Here is a 23,631-nt window from a genome sequence, read left to right as displayed (position 1 = left end):
GTATTATTGCCTCCGTCAGTGCGCCCCAGGGTGGCTGTGGCTACAATGTAGCTGCCATCACCAGTATGTGAATGTGTGTGTGAATGGGTGGATGACTGAATGTGTAAAGCACTTTGGGGTCCTTAGGGACTAGTAAAGCGTTATACAAATACAGGCCATTTACCATTTACTATTGTAGGATCTATCTTATAATACAAAGCGCCTTGAGCCGACTGTTGTTGTGATTTGGCGCTGTATAAATAAAATTAAATTGAGTTATAGTCACCCTAGTGGCACAAAAAAGTACTACAGCAGATATGCTTTTTTTCATAGCTATTATTTGAATATGTATAATCTCTCTTTAATGGGTTTATCCAGTATGGCGGATGTTTGAACTTGTGGTGAAAGCCTGAGACACACAAAGTCAGCTGCATCTATCAAACTCTTTCTACACCGTGCTAAACTGTGCAGTTTCACATGCGACTGTAAACTTTCCCATATTTTATCAATCCCGACATCGATGTGTTTGAGTGACGACGTGAGTTAACTGGCATTTATTACTGGACCCTCGGAGCCAGACTTGTCAGGAAATGTTTGTTTTAAATGTTCTTAAAACTCCTTTTTTGGGTCCCCGAATGTGAAGATGATCACAGGTGGGAAATATAAAAGTCAGCACCCGTCGAGCCGAGAAATATTATCAAATGAGTGAGATAAGGCGCTTTTGTTCCAAGTGTGATAAGGACTCAGGATGTGTCCACAGCTGCACTCTTTTTATCATGATGTGACCTATCAGTATTTAGAAAAGAGGCTCAGTGCTGCCAAATTAAACACGCTGATAACCATTTAGTGCTATTTATCATTTTCATGGATTTATTTATTTATTTTTTTTGTTATCTCTTGCTTTGCTGTTTCTGAAGAATTTCATCACTCTGTTGATGATTGATTCATTATTTATTCTGTATTCTTTAAAATTTCTTGGACATGCTCTTTTTGATAAGTCCTCAGAGGCTTTTTTTTAATACATAGGAGAGGCAGCCTTTTCTTTGTAATAAACATAAACAGATATATTAGATGCAGTTTTATTCTACTTTCTTCTGTTTTTCACTGTAAACACTACAGCGCCAGGTTTCCAACTGGAAGCCGCTTTGGAAAAGCTCCGTTTTCAGGAGGGAAAACTGCTGCTGAAGGCCTGAAGTGGAGCGCAAAGGCTGTTTTATGATTTCAAGTCACTGCTGACGTCGTTTAAAGTCATCTGGATGTGCTGCTTTTTAAAAACTTTGGCAGGAAAAATCGATTACGTGTGTCAAACGCATGCAATCACAATGATCGCTCCCCTGATCGATATGGGAATCATTCAGAGCATCAAAAATTAAACTTTAAAGATTCCTCTGCAGGCAACGATGCAGCTGTCCATTTATTTTTACCATCACTCTCTCTTCTGTCTTTATTAGCTTCTTGTATTGGACAGTGAGCAAAAGACTGACGCACACAGACACACACACATCTGCAGACCATCTGGTTGTGTGTCTAAGTTGGCACACAGACAGCCTCCCCTTCCCTACAGCAGCACTATCGGACTCTATTGTATTAGTGTGTTTGTCCAGTCGGCTAATTAATAACCGCTTATCAGGATCGAGACAACAATAAAGTATTTCTGCCAATCCGAGCGCTTCCTTCCCATCTGGGCAATCCTGGGAGCCGGCGCCAAGTGACCACAACACAACACACAACACACACACACACACACACACACACACACACACACACACCATGTTTTAATATCTTTGTGGGGACATATAATTGACATAAAGCTTTCCCTAGCCCCTCCCCCTAATCCTGACCATGAAAAATGAATGCCTAACGCTGACTCTGACCCTGACCATAACCTAACCCAACTGTAAGCCTGACACTAAAACCACATTGTGAGTCTCAAAAATGCCTTCAAACTCGTGGGGACCAGGAGTTACACTGTACCTGCAGAAGTATTTATATATTTTGTTTCTGTATATAACTTGTGCATATCCTTTGTTTGGATACTTATGTTTTTGTGCATTACATACGTTCCCTGTGTTTACATACGGTCCCTGTGTTTACATACGGTCCCTGTGTTTACATACGGTCCCTGTGTAGGTACCTCTTAAACTTATTTTGTGTTTATTTATCTTATTCTCTTATCCAAATAATGTGAATGTGAAAACCAATGGCGAGATGCCAAACTGTGTTTCATTGTTCTGGTAACAGTGACTCTGTCTGTCCATCTGTCCAGTCCCCATAAGGGCTGTTGGTCCCCACGAGCATAGTAAATTCCAATTTTTGGTCCCCACAATGACATGTAAACACAAACACACACAAACACACACACTCTCAGAGGCCCGGACAGTAAGAAACCTGATGATATTACACTTTTTTGGATGGGTGAGACTTTTATTTGGGCATGTGAAGTAAAATTATTAGAACATCTTATTTTTTATAATTTATTCTTTTGTACTTTGTAGCTGGAGACGTTGCATGTTTCCTCAGTGTTAAGCACTGATGAATAAAGCACCAGCGTGGACGAGTCCTTGCAGACTTGCTGAGATGCAGATATATCGGCGGTTTGTAGTTATTAGTCATTTAGACATTAATATTCAACTTTAGCCCACTGAGCTTTGATAAATACGAGCCTGAGCTCAGCCTCAAATGTGAAATAACCATGAAAATAGCAGTGTATTTGTTTGTGTACATAACTTTGTAAGTACATTGTTTCACTCTGTAGACATCATATATATTTTTTTTTTATTATAATACAAAGCGTGAAAAAATGAAAAAGACTCATCCCATGATTTCTGGCGTGAGTGGTGTAATGAGTCACTTCACACCCACTGTTATCTTTTTCCCTTTGAAGGTGGAAAATATTAAAGTCATGTCGACAGCTCAGTTCACTCGAAACCAGACAGGGAGGGAAATAAGGGATCCTTCATTTCCAGAGACATGAGCGAACAGATTAGCGCCCGGCACCGTTTCACAAACTGGCACGAGACCGAGTTGGAAGCGCATATTGGAAGTCTTTGTGTAATTTTGCTAAAAAGACACGCATGATCGCAGACCTCCACCTTGGCTCCACCTCGGCTGGGAGAATAAGTCTTTCTCAAACAGAAATGAATACCAGGAAAGAACGGGGTGAAACCAAATTAGCTCTCCTGCCTCATTATCAGACTACGGCGCCAAAAATGTTGAGTACAGATTATTTTATTTGCCTTCGGATCATCCTTACTTACCTCATACTGTTTCTGACTGTGTCTTTCCTTCAGTGCAGCCACTTCAGGAAACTGTCTGCTCTTCATTTCCAGCTGTGGTACAGATGTGTCGAGTTTTGGCCCAATGCAATGCTTACAATCCTTCCACTGAAATGGAAAATGCTCCGTAATGTTCATTTCTGGCCCGGTTGTGTATGACGGGGTTGCCGTGCCTTTTTTAAAAGCAAAATTGTGATATGCAGAACACAAGTACATGTTTAGAGTCATCCGCTCACGTGCTGCTTACATTACAGCGTCCAAACGGAGACCAGTGTCGTGGTCATGTCCTCAATTGTCCTGCACATATTGTACAGTACAGCCAGCTGCCCACCAGGCTTTTCTTTGTGTGCATAAGTCCGTACATAGACACAGACACACAAAACACTCTTTGTTTTTCCATATCCTCAGGGGAAAAGGTTATTTGACTTACAGCAGCACAATGTAGCTGACATAAAAGACTTTATTTTAGAGGCCATTGTTTCCTGCTGCTGACTGCTGGACAGAAAGCTAAAGGATGTGTGCGCGGTTACTAGAAATGCATGATTACTGGCTCATGGGCAACACAAATCGATTTCAGACCGCAGGAACTTTTTCATAACTGTTTGTTCACACTGTGAGAAGAAGTTCCTTAAAAGTTCTTAGAACAACATTTTGTGTGGTCTTAAAAAATACATCAAGTGAAGAGAAAAAAAGCTGAAGTGCAAAATGAGTAAGAAAGTTTTGCAGTGTTGGTGGAAGCTGCCCACAGGGACAGTGACACTCCGACTGTCTGCATCATGTTGGACGTTTCGTAGTTTCACACTTGCATTGTGAAGCATTACAAACATGAAAGGTTAATGCAATACTTTTGTTAAATCCTCAAATTTAAAACTGAAAGTCTACCCCTGAGTTTTTGTTTTTTTCTGAGTCATTGTGGTGTTGATGCTTTCAGTGGCCATTTTTACACCACAGGGTTGAGTGTGAACGTGTCACCTAGGCTTAGCAGACTGTGTTGACAAAGCATACGGTTGCAACTTGCAGACCTGCTACTTGGTGCTAAGTAACAGACTAATGAAATGCTAAAGTGTCACTCACTAACGCTGGAGCCCAGACTTTGACAGGCCATACCACACAGCAGGGCATATAATTTGTCAGATAATTGCTTTAAAATGCTCCACAAGTGCAGAGAGGTCCAGTTCAGGGACTCCAGTTAGCTGAGGTGAAGCCTTGCAAAGATCAGCTGGGAGTCAAACATTTTCAAGCATTTCACAAACTGAGCTACAGAGAAGTGAAGTCGCAAAAAGTTAATACTAATACTTATGGATACTTATGGATACAGTAGCTGTGTTAGTCATCTTTTCTTCTCTGACACACATGTGAACATCGTCCCCTAATGAGACCGAGATGAAGACAAATCCACGTCTCCCTCTAACAGGAGCTGGTATTTTACTGTGTTAGACTAAAATAACCTCTAATGTGATCTCTGCATTTTCTGGCTCTCTCACATACATACAACCGCACAGATCACCTCAGGGCGTGTTGCCACTAAGACATGTTATCTGGAAGTGCTTTAGTTAACGCAGGGGAAGAATCTCATAATGAAAGCTCCTCTGTTTCATTCTCTGCTTTGAAAACTGGAAAAAGTAAATAGCTTTAAGCCCAAATTACTGTTTGAAGGTTCTTTTTTTTCTCTCTGAAGAAGAGGAGGTATTGCTTAGAGAAACAGAGCTGATCATGTCAAGTTCAGTTCATGTTTATTTATATAGCGCCAAATCATCACAACAGCTAACTCGAGGCTCTTCATCCTGTAAGTAAAGAGCCTCCAGTAGTCAGGAGAAAACCAGCAATCAAACCAGTCAAACAACGCTTTATGAGAAGCACTTGGTGAAAGTGGGACAAATCACAATCAAAATACTTTATATAATTTCCTTGAGGATTAATAAACACTTCCTTTTAACTGGAAGAAGCATCTGGCTGAACCAGGCACAGGGACGGACGATGTTTCATGGTCAGATCAGGATGGTTCCATCTTTACGATTGCGACCTGTCCTGTGCCGCCGTTCACCAGCTTCTTTCCTACTTTATTTGGATGAGCAGTTAAGGAATTAAATTGATCTTGAAATGAATTGAAGTTGGCACAAAATCAAAATTCTGTGTAGATGTCCCAGACGGTTCTGGTCCAGCTGGACGCCGTTTTTCTATCCTTTGTTGCACGTTTGTGTTGAATCTCCTTAATTCACTTTCAGATGACCTGATTTATCTCATATTGACTGAGATGATTGTGAATTTGATTTTTGCCATAATCAAGCAGCCCCACTGAGATGTATAAGCTCTGTACTGTGTTCTGTATGGAAAAGTTACCGTATTTTCCGCACTATAAGGCACATTGAAAATCCTTTAATTTTCTCAAAAATCGACAGTGCGCCTTATAATCCGGTGTGCCTTATGTATGAGTTGTGGTTGTGTTTACTGACCATGAACCGATTTTATGTGGTACACGGCGCTCAAAAATCTGTCAAAAATGTTTTAGTACGACTTTGCTAAGCTACGAAGCCGCACCGCTTGATGGATTGTCGGCGCATTACGGCTACCGTATCAGGAGTCTCGCGGAGTAATCTGGGTCCTAAACCCCATCCCCTTCAGGTCCCAAAGTCAAATGAACACTGTGGCATCACTGAGAGTTACAAATTGTTAACTGGGTGGCTGTAGCTCAGGCGGTAGAGCAGGTCATCTACTGATCGGAAGGTTGGTGGTTTGATTCCTGGCTTCCCCTAGTCTGCATGCCAAATATCCTTGGGCAAGATACTAACTATAAATTGCTCTCCGATGCATCCATCGGAGTATGAATATGGGTGTGAATGTTAGTTAGAAGGCACTAAGTAAATGTGGTTGAGTGAATGGGTGAATGCACAAGTTGTGTAAAGCGCTTTGAGTGCTCAGAAAAGTGGAAAAGCGCTATATAATAGAACCACTCCATTTACCAAACTGTCTAATTTCTTTCATCTTTAATAAAATGATCAGCATTGCTGCTCTACCAGGTGTAACAATCAAGTTTAACATCCAGGCATCCATGAAAACAGGATTTATTAAATTCAGCGGAGTTAGAAGTTAGCAGGAAGTTAGCTCGCTAGCTTCCACCTAAACATGATATAGCGTGCTCTGACTGAGATTTCTGAAAAATTCAAACGTACAGCTCTGCTATCACTTCCAACATAAATGAAGACAGAAAACTAAACAGCAGTGACGTTTGTAGGGTTACTGAAGTTGGGCTAGCTGGTATATAATGATGTGCTACGTGTGGCTAGCGACACAGCTATGTTAGCATAACATAAACAGTGAAGCTGGGGGATGAACGCCAACTTTTTTCCATTCGATAAAAGTTAACGTGAGGGTTCCTGATGGTTAGGGACAAATGCAATCGCATGGCAGGATGCTGTAAACGGACCAAACTTCAGTCAGGAGAACAACTGAGATAATCCATCCACAATACGAGGTTAGTCATTAATATACTGCAACAACATGGGAATAGAGCAGCTGCGGAGAATTCAACATTAATGAATCAATGTTACGGAAGTGGAGGAAGCAAGTTGAGTAAAGTTTGATCTGATTTTGTTTCGCCTAATGCGCCTTATAATCTGGTGTGCCTTATGGTCCAAAAAATACAGTAGATGGATTCAGCAAATCTGTTGCGATCGATCACACAGGCCTAGAGACCTGCTGGCAACTATTTGGCAACCTCCAGTTGCCAGGTAGAAATATGTGTTCTGGTTACTGTGAAATTGGTTGCTAACGCCATTCAAGCTGACCAGGCTGCTTCCAGAGACCAAACTCTGAGCTTTCCAATGGTTTATAAAGTTTCGCTGTAAGCCAAATATATTTGTTTTGGATGGTGGACATTTCATTAACATGAACTTTGTGGATAAAGTTCTTCATAGCAGGAATTATACAGGGTCAGCAGCAATGAAGGCAGAGCTATTGATCCAGCAGCTGATTAATATTATAGTTAGGTTAGGTTTAGTTTGTGACCCAAAAAGTGAGACTACACCGATCCAAGCAGCCAATGAGGCAGAATATTTTCCCAGCAGTCTGTAACGCCACATCTTTAACCTGCAGACATTATAAAATCGCTCAGATGACGATAAGAATCAAAGCATCTCAAACTTTTGCACAACAACAGCGTGTGAGGGAGTTTGATTAGAGACAGCAGGATTGAGTTCCTCGGTCATCAACGAGCTATTAGTTCATTCTTTTCTACCAGGAAGTCAGAAGGACTTGCAGTAATTACAGTCCCCTCCACTTACTGGACATGTTTGTGCACATTATATTCAGTGCTGTTGGTGTTTTATCAAGAGTTTGAAGGAATGCGGGTTATGCTGTGGAATGAATCTTAACTGAATTTATTTACTGCCGTGAAGAAATGGAGGAACTGTTCGCCATTAGTTTGATTTAACGTTATATTTCTAACATCACAGGGGCACAGAACCTCCTCTCGCTCCACATCAGCGTTAAACTGGGCCATAAATGTTTCCACAAGTTACTGACAAATTGTGTTTGGTCCTTTGCATCACTTTAACGTGCGCTGAAACACCGCTGTGCCCATTTTTAGTCACAGCTCTTTGAATTGTAACACGCTGCTGAGTTTCTGCCTCTAATACAGAAAAGGTTAAACTACTTTCTTCAAGCTACTGATTCAAATAGAGAAAATAAATGCTTTGTTATTTTATGTTAATTGCTAAATGGCTCTGTTGGACTTGTAGTTTATCCTGTGAAACTGAAGTGTACACAGTGCTGTGCCACATTAAACCAGAAGACTGTAAAGCTGATTCAGCTGTTCCAGATGATCCAAAAATGAAAGGGCTGTGACTTGTGGAGCCTGCTGACTATAAGGGATACACTCATATAATATATGTTTAAACCAGTAGCCACGGTGACATCATCCATTGTTTTGCAGACTTGTTTCCAAAGCTTCTAATTGAAGGTTTTAGCCGTCGCCATCCAAGCTTTTTTTTAAATTATGGAACTGAGCGAGGGCAATCGTTCGTTGTCCCTCTGCACGTTACTGGAACTGTAACGCATCAAATAAACATTATTTTGTGTTTAATAAGGCTTGAAACTAGAGAAAGTGTTTACTGAGGTCACAGATCAGTTCCCAGAAGCTATGTCCCCCCTTTTATAAGCAATCTGTGGTTTAAACCCGGGACCCTTTGTTACCAGAGAGACTTCATCAAAGGCAGCCGAATTAAAATAAGTCAGTTAAACCTGATCCAAACACAGTGATCCTGAACACGCCCAAACACAGAGAGGAAACCGTGCACCCACTTTAATACTTTTCTTGGAAAAACAAAGGATGGCGTAGCTGTTTGGGTTGAGCTCTTCCCTTCTGCCTCCTCCATAAAAATCAAAGTAACCACCTCAGAGTTGTCCTTCATATTTGTTGACAGTTTGTATGTGAGACGTTAAACAGCTGATGTTTGCACCTCATCCTTTTACTCTAAACACGCTGACTAAAGACTCATTTCAGTCTGTTTAGGTCTGTTAGGGATTTAAAAGCCTGACGCACAAACTTAAGACCCGCGGCAATAAAACGAGATCCGGCCTGATTAGCCCGAACACATCCCACATAATTACAGAACACGCCCACCCATTGGTACACCGACACACATCTCGTGTCTCCAGATGCTCAATCAGCTCCTCAGCTTTGATCTGAGGGGCACGACTGATGACTGGTCTTGTATCTCTATTGTTACAGAGGGAATAAAAATCGTCCTCAAGCTCGACTCTGACGCGCTGCAGCTCTGGAGTTTGTTTCAGGCCCAGTTCACAACCTTCACTGACATGTTAGAAACAACCGAGCTGAGCCAGCAAACATTTATTCTGAGGCTGCGATGGTTCTAAAGAAGCCAATAATCAGAGGAGACTGCTTTATTTGGCTCAGTCACTTTCATTTATAAATCCAGTTTCTTATAAACTTCACAGACCAAACTCCCGAGGCTTTTATTGGTAGTTCTGCTTGTCTTTAATTTACTCATTCAACTCGATCTCACTTTCATATTCCTGAGTGTAATCCGTCTCTCACTTGGTGTTGCATAAATAACGTTTTACTCGATGTAAAATAACCATAATCTCACCTCACTCTGAAACGAGTTCCCATCCTAAAAATAACTGTTAGGAGATTTTATCACACTGTGTGTGTGTGTTTACCTATCTTTGTGGGGACCAACAACCCTTATGGGGACAAAATCCTGGTCCCCATGTTTGAAGGCATTTTTGAGATTTAAAATGTGGTTTTAGTGTCAGGGTTACAGTTAGGGTAAGGGTTAGGTTTAGGGTAAGGGTTAGGCATTTAGGGTTAGGGGCTAGGGAAAGCATTATGTGAATTATATGTCCCCACAAAGATATGAATACTCGACGTGTGTGTGTACATTTGGATGCTATCTGTGTGTGTCTGTGTGCAGAAACATCTCCTGTCCTTTACAACTTGAACTTGTCCTTTAAAAAATACCTTTTCTGTTTCCCAGGGAAACTTTATTTGCTTCCTGCTCCTCGAATCAAAGGACACAATCAGACCCGACTGGACAAGTTTAATGTCAGGCACTTAAAAGATACAAAGGGTGCCGAGTTTGTGACACTTTCCCACTTCAGTGCTGTAAAAAACAGTTTGGCTTTTTAAAACTTTATTACAGCTGTTAGAAGAACATTTCCATCAGTAACTGCTTTCTCTTAAACATCATCGCACTTCAGAGCTCCAGAGTCCGGCTAATTTCAGCTCCATTGTTTCCTCCCATTATTCAAATAATAAAGGCCTACTGTGTGTTTGAGTTCCTGTAGTGTGTGTGTGTGTGTGTGTGTGTGTGTGTGTGTGTGTGTGTGTGTGTGTGCGTACTCATTGTTAAAGACTGAGTGTCCCAGGAGGAGTTTGATTTGGATTGAGCTGCATTTACTGTTCCTGCACGCTGAGCTGCTGTTTGTGAGTTTGCAGTAAACGGCCTCCTTATTGTGAGGACGGCTCAGAAAATGTTTCCGCTAATAGGAAACAGAAAGCGTGGAGAAAACACAAATCTCTGATAAATAAACGATAAACAGGAAGGTTACAGGTTGTTTGTGCTGGAAATCTTTTTCAGATGATTTTTGATGTATTTTTAGCTGTTAGGGGGCCGAGGGGCTCTAAATACACAAACATTAGAAATCAGTAAACTAGAACTCTGCTGATGCGTTACCCATAGTTACATAGTTATTAGTAAGTTGTCACATTAGCTCAGGGAGGCAAGCTTGGTTTCTAAAGTTCAGGGAAGGTTGGCGTCTAAAATCAAAGATCATTAAAACAGTCAACAACCTTTGTTTTGTAGAAACTGACAATTTAAGATAAAAAATAATGTTAAACATATTCATAGTTCTTCCAGTGGTTATAAACAGGTCCAGCTGTTTCTTTTAACTCTGTCACGGCGGCTTCAGTACTGAAAGAAATCCTCTGCCTCCACCGAGGCTCGTGTTGGCTCATGATGACACTGAAACACGCACCACACAGTGAAAAGCTGTCATCATTTTTGATAAATCACTTTAGCCTAATCTTTGTAGGCAGGCAGACAAAGGGCTAAAGCTAAAGTGTGTGAAACATATGGCTCCGGGTCCAGAAGTGACCTGTAAGAGAGTCCAATGTGGCCCACAGGTTGGCTTTTGGAAAATGTGGAAATGAAAGTGTAAATTTTGGTCTGTTAACTGTAATTTTGTCACTTTTATAACCTTCTTACTTATAGAGACAAAACTATGGCATAGTTCATAAATGTATTCATAAGTGGCTGTATTTATTTACTTTGTGAATGTACGTCTTAAAACGTAAACCCAACGAGTTGCGCTGATGGCTTTCTTTGATTTACTTCGTTATAATGTATAAAAACAGCGCCGTATTGTTGAAGTTGCCTTTTTCTTCCATCATCTGAGCGATAAAATGTGTCTTTAAACTTCTTCTCAGTGAAAGAGAAACAATTTGAAGGCGCTTTTGTTTAATAGGCTCTGTATTTAGTGAGCTGGCTCACTTAAAGTCAAATTAGGTCGAATCCGTCCCAAGAAGTAATAAAGCCCTTTTGCAGTCCTGGTCAAAATGTTCCTTTTAGCTCTTAGCTCTTAAACCTTTGGTGGAAACACATGAGAGAACATCCATGATGGAACCTCTGGGGCTGAAATATGAAGCAGTTGCCAAAACTGCAATTTCTCTAATGGCTGCTTGAGACTGGCTCCAAGAGTGAGTGAGTCCCCGCAGACTGCCATGTTGGCGGATCCCACTTTGCAGCCTGCAGAGAAAATGTTTTTGCTCTTTATAGCTAATTTGGTCTTTTTGTAGCAACTGTACACAGACTTGGATATTTTGTAACTCATGCATTTGCAGTCTTGGTGGCGTGGGCTCTTTGAGTGACAGGAGGTCCGTGTTTGTGGAGCTTGTGCCTTCTGGAGCATTTATTCTTTGCACTAGTCTGTAGAGTAAAATGTGTCCTTTTGGTAAATAAAATGATCTGTGGGAATGTTATCTATGGCTGATCCTCGGGTGTCTGTGTCTCTGCAGTCTGTGAACGCCTGGTAACCTGATATCTCTGCTTTTCATCGTTTCATCCTCAACAAAAAATCAAAGCGGCTCAGTGATGAACTCGAGGTTTCAGATTTAAACTTTATGTTTATAAAATCAATTTTATTTAATTTTTCCTGTTTATGTTCCCGGGAATATAAGCGGAGTGTCCTTTCCTTATTACTCCACGTTTCCTATCAGTGAAATGTGAGTATAAATATTTAATATAGATCTGGTGTTAATCGACCTTTGGTGTGTGATGTAGGGTGTGTGTCACTGTTTGTCCAGCTGTGTGTGTGTGTAAGTAGTAAAAGCCAGAGCAACAGCAGATATGGAGGCAGTGGGAGGAGGTTATCTCTGCTCCTCTCATACTTTATCAACACAGCAGAGATTCAAACCACAGATACACACCGTGGATGCACACGGGTCACACACACTGCATGGCAGCCCGGCTGGGAATGTCTCTCCTCGTCTCTGCAGCGTTTCTCGGCACGTCTCAGCCTCTTTGGCAGCCAAACAACCTGCATTTGAAGGTTTAATGTGACTCCAGAAACTGAGCTTAGACCGATGTACCGGCTGGTATTCGGCCTGTTGGAACGTCGTCCACCCACCAGTGGAAGGATTGAGATTCTTTCCTGACCACAGTCATGTAAAAATGGCCTGTTTTCTTTTTCCAGACATGCTGGGTATTTATTAATTCTTCATTTGTAAAACGATCACAAACTTTTCTGTGTGATGTAATATTTTTCTGGTTAGCGTGGCTTAAAAATGCTGAAACACTGAATAACTGAGCTCAGTCTACTGCAGTGAACTCAGTTCAAATGAAGTGTGATTTAACAAAATGAAAATTAGTTACTAAGTAGACTTGGATATCTGTAATATAACCAGGTAATAAGTGAAGTCTGTGTATGGGGAAACACTGGAGTACGTAGTGCTGTCACATTAAAGCTTCAGCGTTTCATACAGAGATCCAGCAGTGAAGGAAACGTGGAGCTCAGATTTTGGCTTCAGGACAAATTTTCAGGAACATTTTTGCTCATGGCAAAAAGACTTGAGATCACAAACACAGGTAAGCCGCAATCCGTTTCCTTTATAGGAAATCTGTCCTCACGCTTATAGCGGAGGAGACGAGAATGCCGAGTCGAACCTCTGCACCTACAAAAGGAGCCAGCAGAGGCGGTGTTATCAGGAGGCATCCTGGGCAGATTCCAGACTTTCCACCAAAGGATTTGTGGGCATATTTATGAGACCTCGGAGCAGATCCAGGGGAGATCCCGGGGAGATTACTTGTATCTGCACTTTGAGTTATTCTGGATCTGGAAATCATTGGTGGGAAGCAGAGAGTTTGAATACCTTTCTTAACCTGCTGCCACTACAGTCCTTCAGTCCATGCATGTTATTATGTTAAACTACTCAAATCAATGCCAGCTTTTTAAGTCCAACTTTTCTTATTTGTAGACACATTTTAAAGAAATATTGCAAATTTCAGATGTTTGCAGTGTTGCTGTGACTGCTTTCATTCAGACTATCTTTGATGCTGGATGAAGTTCCTTCATCAGAATTAAAGAAGCCATTCGTTGCTCCTCACGGGGTGAATACCTCCGTTTTTAGCAAACCTCTCTTGTCTCACTGTGTGGACATGAGAGCAGCCTTTAAATTTATGTCTTTGTCACACCTTTAGCTGCGTAGCGGCCTTTAACGCTCCCCTCAGACTGATTGGAATCTTTCATGAACTTCAGCTCATCTGGTCAGACTGGAACTTTTGCTGTCCAGGGGGTTTGAAGCTTTTGGGGAGAAATATGGGCGAATATTTGAAGACTCATGAGGTGTTGTGGTACAGATGAAGAGTGATGATTCATGCAACTTTTTTCCCCACACAGGGCTATACACCCTTAGACACAGTATGCAAAGAGCCAACTGAGACAACAAAGACATTATGGAGACATTTTTCAGCATCCTGCTGAAGATGTAAATTGTTGGCCCGTCATGTGGTCGCTGATCCCGTCTCAGAATGATTAATGTTGATGTGTAATGAATAGTGTTTTAATGGGCTGTTTGGGCTCTTTGTGGTAAGAAATACATATAATCTAACATTAAAAATAAAAACATGTTGCATTTGACTACAGATTTGGATTATTAGAAATGAAAGTGGTTCCAGTCTTCCCCACAGATTTAGATTATGTTTGTGGCAACAGGAGGTTGCACCAGCTTTTTAAAAATGTGTTATGAAATCATTCCATCTACAAGTTTCTGCTCTGCAAAGGTTTTATGTCCGAAGTTCTTTGTGGCAAATAACAGAGCTGCTCTCCACCGAGGCCGTGCACATTACCTCCAAGTCCACCTTTTGGAAGCAGAAATTTAAACCTGCTGCAGTTTCTAAGGTTTGTAGTGGAGATCCGGTCCAAGATGGTAGAATTGGAGTTCTGGATCTCCCCGTTCAGTGAGCCAACTGAAAGGGAAAACCATGAGACAGGAAGGGCCCCAGACTTTAAAACTAGCCATAATATGCTCATATTAACAGCGAATGATGGATGATTGAAGCCCCTAAAATATTTGGATGTCTGATCTCTGGCAGCAGGTTTGGTGAATGATATTTTATTTCCAGCTTCTCATGTATAAGTCACATGATATTCTTTAGCAGAGTCCAAACAGGTGAACGGTTTCACAGATACTGAAGCTTGAATATAAAAAAAAACACATTTTCATCCGATGTCAGTGTGATATTTCCCAGGTATGAATCCATGTTCCAGACTCTTCTGGTGATATTATATCCAGCATTTCCAGCAGTGGTCTCTCTCATTATCCCAGCTTAATAATGGATAGATTACATTGGGATTTAATGGAATTTTCATCCCTTGATGGCAGCTTGCTGTCACCTATCATCCAGTCTGCTTCTGGTTTCATCATGAAGCTAAAAACATAATTAGGCTGTGCTGTTCCATAACATATTAATGCATACCCACTCATGGCATTTCCCACAAAAGAAACCATTGTTTGAAGGAACAGATGCCTGTCCACACAGCAGCACGTACTGCATCTGAAATGTCATTGTTCTTCAGACCTGGTAGCTAATGTTTAAGTCACTGTAGCTGCAGCGCCGTCCTGCAGCAGCTCTGAAATCAGATCCGTTCTTCTACCACCTGAAGCATTAAAGGCAGTAAACTCGATGCAGAAGTTCTTGACTGCAGCTCGCAAAAATCTGCACTTCAAAGCTGGTTTCTGCCATGAAAACGTCTGTAAGTCCTCCAGAAAGCAGCAGAAGTGAAACAGTATCCTGCCTCCGCTCCTTTAGCTTTACTGGTCGGCTGCCAGAGCCGCTGCTGCTCTGCACGCCGTTATCGGCTGTGCCGTGAGTGGCTGATGGGGGTTTGAGCTGCCCGTGGCCCGAGTGACAGCCGTCAGAGTAATGAAGGCTGCTTTTCTTTAAGAAGACAGAGGAGGGGGGATGAAGATGAAGAAGAGGTGAAAACATGAAAAAAGCGAGGAGGGGGGAAACAAGTTTTAGAAGTTTAAGCCTCACATGTATTCACGGCTTTGTCTCGGTGTGAGGAGATGTCGGCAGGGTCTGCTTGTGTGGGGTTGCCTCCCCGCTGGTTGGTTGTTTTTTTGCTTGGCTGCTCCCAGTGTTCCCACCGCATCCAGTGAATAGACGCTCCTTTCACTGCTCCCTAAGGCGCCTAATGAAGGGAGGATTACTTTATGTCTTACTCACTGTGTGTCAGTCTTTCAGATTGCTGTGCGAGGACAACACAGCTTACACTACAAGACAGTTTAAATCCACGTGAGACGACACTCAGACATTTCTGTCTCCAGTGAAGACTCGATCCATTTGCATGTGTTTGAATGTTGCAGTGACCCCTGCACTGAGGCCTCCTGATGCAGATCAGGGCCTCTGCAGAGAGCTGAACAGATGAAGATGTGCTCGTATACATCTCCATCACAGATTCGTCGTTTTGTGAGTATTTTTGGTGGAAATGGCTTGATTGTCATGTTAATGCTCTTATTTGGGGGGCTGCACATTCTTCCCTCTTTTTTATTTCATGGTGCTTTTAAACGATGCTGAACATCCATCCTTTACTCAAAATAAAAGTGCCATTCGTTGAAAGCGGAGGATTTTTCTATCATCCCTGTGAATGTGAGAGTGGCAGCCTGTCCAGGGCGGACCTGCCACTGAACTCAGACAGGCTCCAGCCTCCCACTGCAGCTCTATGCAGCTTAAATAAATGCAGTTCTTTTATTTGTCAGTACTTTGTGGAAATAACTGGGCGATAAGTTAACCTGCTTGTACAGTGAGTCTCTCGTCCTGCAGACAGACTCTTTGTCTTGTATTTTATGTTGAAGTCGTTCGACTATAATGTTTATGCACTTTTTCAGCCATGCATTTGCACATTCTTCTGTTTTATGCAAGTATAGTCTTATCACAGAAACTACTTTCACATTCTGGTATTTTTATTGAGGAGGAAATTATGTCTGGTCTCTCTGTAGGAAAATAAGGGTGTGGTCCTCGTCTTCCTGCAGAGACACCAGACCTGCCACTAACTTTCTTTCTTTTACACCTTTGGCTGAATACCGAACTTTAAAGCTCCCTTCAGACTGATTGTAATTTCAGGCCGTTATGAACCTGCAGTGAAGACTTACTGACTGCTCAGCAAACATATGGACTCGTGTGTTATTGCAATATGTCAGAAGTCAGGTCGTCTTTAAAGGAGCGTTCCCCAGATGGAAATATCTAGTCAGCTTAAATTTAAGGAATTCAGAAGTTGTTTTTACGGATTGATTCGGATCAAAATTCCTTTTATCAGGCTCAACAGCTAGTATTAATATAACCCGATGAAGCAAACGGAGTGGGGAGAATAATATGTAGGAGATTCACAGTCCACAGACTAACTGCATGTCTTTGGACTGTGGGAGGAAGCTGGAGCGCTGAGAGAAGCCACAGAGGCAGAAATCTAAAAAACTACAAATACATAAAGAATACTAGATTTTTTAAAGGCTATAAAAATGTACAAAAGACGCAGGAGATGTAATGATCACTGCAGAAATTATATTATCGATGCTTGTTTACAAAACATACCCTGACCCTCTTTACATAAAAGGTTTGTTATCTTTGATTTTGGATTTTTAGATGAGGTTTCTAATTCGTTTTTATTATAAGCAACCAACTATCCTACAATGACGTGCATAGAAAATCAGTTCAGGGCAGGAAGGCGAAGAATTAAAGTTTATTTTTCAGACAAACAAATACTAAGATGTACTTTTCTCTATATTAACAGAACTGTTAAAAGTATTAAAGGTTTAAACTCTCTTCTGTCTCTTCTAACTGAACTCAAAACTGTGTAGACATGAAGACGTACGCTGGAGATCAGACTCACGGAGGGCGTGACAGATGTTTTGTTTTTTTTTTTAATGGGCAGCAGCAGGTTGCCTGGAGGGTTCTTATTCAGTGAAAACATACAGACACACAAAACTCCTTCCTGGCGTTTGTTGAGACCATAACAGAGCTGGGTTTCCTGCTGGTCAGGTCTTTTTTTCCAGCTCCACCCTTCTCCAAAACCCCAAAAGCAGGAACATGAAAGCAGCCATCCATCGAACCAGACAAAGCCCAAACATCAGTGGACATGAGCGAATATACGCACAGGCAGAAGCACGTCTACCCACGCACCTTCACTCTGCACAAATCACACGGAGACATTTCAGACAAAAAACATGAAAAAAATCACGACTACACACACACAGACACACACACATGCGGCGCCTCGCTCTCTGCACCCTCATTATATTGTTCACTCACGCTAACAGAAGGCGGCCGTTTCCTTCTGGGCTTCTTCCAGGAACAGCTTCACTCCTGAAAGAATAAAAAGGCTTTAAAGAAAAGACTTGTTCACTCTGCACCTGCCGGATGACCTGAGCGGGGTCAGGCCAGCAGGTCTGATGGTTTCAGTAACAGTGTGGAGACAGACCAAACATGGAGAGGTTCAGCGTAGGGATACCGAGGTCGGCGCTGTGAACTACGTCTAAGCCCACAGCGAGTGATTTTTCTGTACTTGGTGCAGAAGAAGCAAAGTGAAAAAGAAACTTCAGCTTCACTTGGTTCACTCCTCGGTCATTTAACGCATCTGTCTGTTTGCTGATGAGCAGAAAGTCTCTCTTTAAAGGTGTAATCACTAAAAAAAGCTTCTGGTTCTCAATGGAAACCTAAATATGGACGGAATAAGAGTGAAAAGGTGATGTTTACTCGTTCGTCTTTATTCCCGTCTCTGTAAACGACCTGACAGCCATCGATGGGATCCAGAGTATTTTCCTGAATCCATCTCTGTCCTGCTGTTTTGCCATCGCCGCTTCATCCTTTCTCTGCATCTTTTTTCAGTGTTCTTGTTACCATGACCGCTAACTAAAGCACAATCAGCTGCTCCCTGGTGTAAAGAGAGTGAGCAGGGAGTTGCTGAGAAACGTCACTTGAGCGCAGTAATAGCAGGGCAAAACAGAACAGAGGCCTCCAGTCACGCGTGCCCTCAGATGGGACAGCGCCAAATACAGCCTGAAGCAATTACGGGGTCACGATCTTCAGGTTTCTTACCAAAGGAAAATGTTCTGGGATAAAAATCCATGTTTGCATGTGTATGTATGTGATTCCTGCCTCAGCACTGATGGGTTTGGTGGTTGTGGCTCAGGTCGTACCTGCAAGCTGGAAAGTCTGGGGATCGATTAGTTCACTGGCATGTCCTGTACCTCTCCTCCATCACCTCACTTGACACATTCACGCAGTCCAGTGAACAATCCCGCCGCCTGTGGGCCTCTCTTATCTAGTTTCTACCGACTCAGTCGCCCTCGATACCATCAATGGGAGTCCATCCAAAAGTGGCTGAGATATTCAACCGGTGTTCACAGGTCCAGCTAAAAAACACACCCAATCTTTAATATAGAGCAACTAATAACTATTAAGAACTGTGTGTTTTATTTAAAAGAGGAAGGATGTAGCCTTGGTTTTCTTAAACGTTGAGTTCAGTCTAACAGATTGAATAACAGGCTGCAGGTGTTCAAGTCTCGCCTCTAACAATGCAGTTGAAGAAAGCATAACAATATATGACAAACTTCAAAATTATGGGAGTTGTTTAAGAATCAGGGGGCCCTGTTTCCTTGTCCTCGCTGTCCTTGTGTGGAAGTGACATCAGCTCTTTTCCTCTTCCCAGAAACCCCCAGAGTGAGAGGATATTTCCTACAGGCCTTGAACAGATAGAGGGACAAGCAGTGATCATAGAAAGAGAGAAGGGGGGGGGGTTAAAAAAGAAGAATTTCCTCTTCCCAGAATTCCTCATAGCTCCGTTCCCACAATGATGTTTGTTTGTCTTGACTCTGAGCTCAGTCATCTTTGTGGAAAAAAACAAGACGTGCACTTGTCTCGGGTGCGGCTCCTGTGGTTTCACCTCAGAAAGGCTCCACTCTGGTTTCACTTTATCTGTGCGAGGTGGTTAATGAACTGTGGAATAAAAGGACTCCACGGTGTCTTTGTGGCGCACCGGACTGTGGCGTGCTGAAAGGAAATTAAAGCGATGGCGATCCCTCAATGTAATTCCAGGCAATCAGACATTATTCAAAATATAAATGTAGCGTGACCTCAAAAGACAAAAGCATGGTGGAAAATACACTCCAGAAACCATAAATGCAACACATAAACACACATTTAGACAGGAAATGCATGCAAAGGAAAGAATCTGGGGTGTCACAGTTCCTCGTTGAAACTAGGCCGCATCAGTTATGCACAAGGTCTCCAATGGCTACAGTGCAGTGACACATCAGGTTATGACGTCACTGAGGCGTGGCTGTCTCCCCAAGCTTGAGCCGTGGACAGAGGAGTTCATGGGCGACTGAGCGGCTGTCAGGTGCCCACGCTATCGTCCCGCCACCACCGTGCTGACAGGTCTGAGGCGTTAGTGCTGGTTCCAGACTCCGGTCTGGTCTGCACGTTGTACCAGAGCTCTTGTGGTTTGATCAGATGCAGCTTTGCAAAGCTAAGGCGTGCTAACATCCTCTTTCAGAGAGGCGTTCCTCTGGCTTCCAGCAAGCCATACTTGTTTCTCTTCTCCTAACTGTACTGTCATGAACATCCATGGAACATCTGTGGACAGTAAGCTCGGGCGGAGTTTTTCACATGACACGCACAGTTATAAGCACTCATTGCTCCAGTTCCACATTAATTAGTTTGTAGTAACTACGTCTGCTTCTCACAGTAAAACAATCCTGAACTAAAAAGCAGACGGTCTCCTTGGAGTCCTTAATGCCGACTGAAAACATGTCTGGACTCCCTGCTATGAATCAAACTGTTCCTAATAAATACCTAAATCAAATATCTGGTTTCCTCTTGGACGCTCTAATCACCAGACTTCTCCCCTCATAACAAAAGTAAGTCCTTTTCCTGCCTTGTTGTTCTGAGCTCAGTGCTGGTTATAAATGACTCGTCTTATTTAAAAGAAAATCTCTAATTTCTCTAATTGGTATTAATGATGGCTAAAGTCACATTTAGCTTTTCCAGCACGATGTAGCAAACCAAGTTGTGCCTTAGGGATTTTGCAATCTGTTCTCTATGCATCACACAGAGTTCACATGTTCTTGGTTCACGTTCAACAAAACATAGCTCTGGAGAAACTCCCCCCCTCCCAGGCTGTGGTGTGTGCAGAGCAGAGCGGCAGCGTGGATGATAAAGATTCAGGGGAACGTCAAGCATCTTCCAGGTGCAGCTGAACAAGTCAGAGCGAGTCTCCTTTTGTTCAGATCCTTCCAGCGAAAACTTTCACCATCACTCATGTTCTTGACCTCGATTCAAGAATTTTGTTTTCTTTCCTGCTGAGAGTCTGACGTCCGCCAGTCCGGCTCTGAAATCGTGTCTCAGAGCCGTGAAACGGGCCAGAGGATCGACTCCTGTAAACAAATCTCTAAAATCAAATCTCAGTTTCTCCCGTGTGCATCTGAAACGGCTCAGTGTGGCCATTCTGAGTGCCTCTCACAGCAGACGCACTGAGCCTAAGAGAAATTTCTAAGATGATGAGAATGTGACGAACCTGTGAATACCCACCTGCAGCACACTTGTATCCAGGGCAGGTCCTGGCTTTCACTGCTGGTTATATTTCTATTACTGCTGCTATAAATTCCATCCAAATAAGCTTTAACGGCTTTGACTCTGAATCAAGAATGCAGCAATAATTTTCTCTTCGCAGAAAAAAACGAGTCAGTCCGATTTATCACGACTTAACAGGCCGTAATGGGGGATCTCTGTGAACCCCGAGTGTTTTAAAGGATGAAAGGATGAAAGGATGTGGCTAAATGTCAGGTGACTGACATACGCTCACCCCCCTCTTTTTTTCACATCTGCACTTTTTAATAAATCCTGAACAGCTGCTTCTTCAGCTGGTTTACAGCCGCGTGGCAGGAGAACAAACATCAGATATAAAGCAGGAGTTGGGATAAAGACAGCGTGTTCTCAGTGACTGTTTGATGGTGGTTGATCTGCTCAGTGTGGTGCAGACAACTGAAGCAATGAGCCATTTATATACTGCACAGATATTTTAACATCCACCAAAGGATATCTGTTTTTTTATCCATGCAGAATGATGCACCCACCTCGCTTTTATTGTGAAGGTTCTGTTTGCTGCTGTTCAGCCCTGGCTCTTCCTGTCTGGTGTTTTCCTATCAGCTGATCTGTTGGCCTGGTTGCTGTTGTGCCCATCTCGACATCGTTCATCTCCCGGAGAGTCTCAGAAACCAGAAGAACGAGTTCACGAGCCACAGCGCTGAGCTGGGAATCACGCCACTAACACTTCACCCACGATACGACGTTGTTGTGATTTTTAACATTTTTGTGACATGCAGAGTATTGTAACATGTGTTGGGATTTGTCACCTTTTTCAACTGCAAATTATCTCCTCAAATTTAAACTTTGTCCGTATCTGTTTCATGTGAATGTAGATACGGTCACCACTTCGCTGAGATCTCAAAATGATCCAGAGGAGCATGAATCAAAGTCCTCGGAGCTGTAAAAAGAGGAACAGCAAAGTTAGAGAAACACAGCAGACCTTACAAATGGAGAAGGAAAATACGGCACCATAAATATTAAACATACGTTAGAGAATCTTTCACAATAACACGCCTTGTTCAGCATCTGCTTTTGCTTTGTAAATGCTTTTACCTCGGCACAACGTGCCAGTCATGTCTGGCAACGCGAAAGCCTCAATAAAGTAAGTCAAAAGAGTTATGTGCTGTAAAAAACCCAAAAGGATAGAAGAAGAAAAGTTTCCCGTCCTTTTGAAATACCGAGCAATACTCTGAGATTTACTGCCTCCTGATGCTTTTGCTCTTATTATTTCCATCCCTGATAATCGTAGAACACGTTATCGTAAACTGCCCAGTTACAGTACTTTACTTCCTGTGAATATTGCTTATTACAAATATGCAACGAAAGCACATATGGAGATATTTAATATTTAATATTGTATTATACTGTTGCAAATATACTTTTGTGTTTAAAGAGACTTTTGTATTTTTCTCTTCTCTTCAAATATAGAAATAATGTAAACAACTTCCCATTTGTAGAAGCCGGCCTATCACAGCTGTAATAACAGGGCTTCTTTACTGTGCCTCTTATTTTTATTGCTAATTACAATTAGACACACAGATCTATAGATTCTATAGGAATAGAATTAAGAGGACAGACGGACGGATGGACGGACGGATGGATGGAGGGTTTCTGTCATGCTTGTGATGAACTCGATCTTGAAGGTGTTGTTGTTTAAAGGGTCTTCACACATTCCACACGTGCTCGTGTATTCGACTCTTGCATAAGCTGCACATTGGTACTGTCAGCACCCTGCCCGTCTGTGTGACCTTAAACCCACCGTCAGTAAACCAAGAATGTTGTTATGTTCTGCTCGCTAAGAGAGATAAATAGACGTTGGGCGTGTGTTTCAGCTGTACAGTCAGGTACCAGTGGGTGCCTGCTGGATCGGGGGCCCCGGGGCTGTGCACCTGCTCACTGAGGACTGATGTGAACTCCCCAACACCCACCGAAACACACGAGTTCATAAAACGTAGCTGAAGCTCTGTAGTGTATCTGTAACAACGTTTTCATTTTTGATTTAATCAGCAAATTATTTTGACCAAAACCCAGATTTACTGTCCCCGTGGCAAAGTGAAGACGACGATAAATGTGTTTAGGTGTCCGACTTCAGGGGCGAGAAATGAAGCAAAGGTTGAAATGTCAACAAGCTGCACTCCTGTTATTCACAGTAACACTAATTAGCAGGCATCAATTTCTCTGAGATGCAACTATTCATTCTATGGGTGCAGCTCACTAACTGAGCTTATTTGCATCGGCTGCTTGTTCTAGTTTATCCAAGCGAGTCACACGGACACAGACACCAATCAGAGATCGTCTGGATACCACCAGTCACTGGTTGGTAGCCAGTGACATCACGGGCGTTGCCATCTTCTCTCTAGGCTTATGCGACTAAGGGCTAATTGAGCGCTCCACCCTTCTTGTTTAAATATGATCTTATATTTTTTATATTGGTGACAATATACGAGGTGACAAAGGCTCCTTCTGTCATATTTTGCTTTATCTTTGTATAGTGGGAAGTTTAGTACACAGGAAACGCTTTTCATTCTTTAAGTACATTTTGCTTTCCTAAGCCTGTTTTTGAACCAAAGACTTCTTCTTCTTCTTCTACTGCAGAAGACGAAGAAGAGTGTGGTCAGGTTGTGGAGCTGCATAAAACATGGGCGAAGGATAAAGATTATTAGATTAGGGATTTGTTGGAAATAAGTCAGCGTTACATGAAAGGGAGAGACAGA

At 42.3% G+C, this 23,631-nt stretch overlaps 1 protein-coding gene across 1 annotated transcript in view; it reads left to right on the top strand.

Annotated features, from left to right (window-relative positions):
- LOC146387793 (semaphorin-3D) overlaps positions 1 to 23,631 on the top strand; it is a 101,909-nt gene that overhangs the window by 13,921 nt on the left and 64,357 nt on the right. The gene's annotated exons all lie outside the window — the stretch shown is intronic.

Source organism: Perissodus microlepis, chromosome 5 (genome assembly GCF_051167445.1).
Source record: "Perissodus microlepis isolate ML-2025 ecotype Zambia chromosome 5, ASM5116744v1, whole genome shotgun sequence".
NCBI classification, from domain to species: Eukaryota; Metazoa; Chordata; class Actinopteri; order Cichliformes; family Cichlidae; genus Perissodus; species Perissodus microlepis.
Note: the sequence above shows the minus strand (reverse complement) of the source record. Positions and strands in the feature narration are given on the sequence as shown.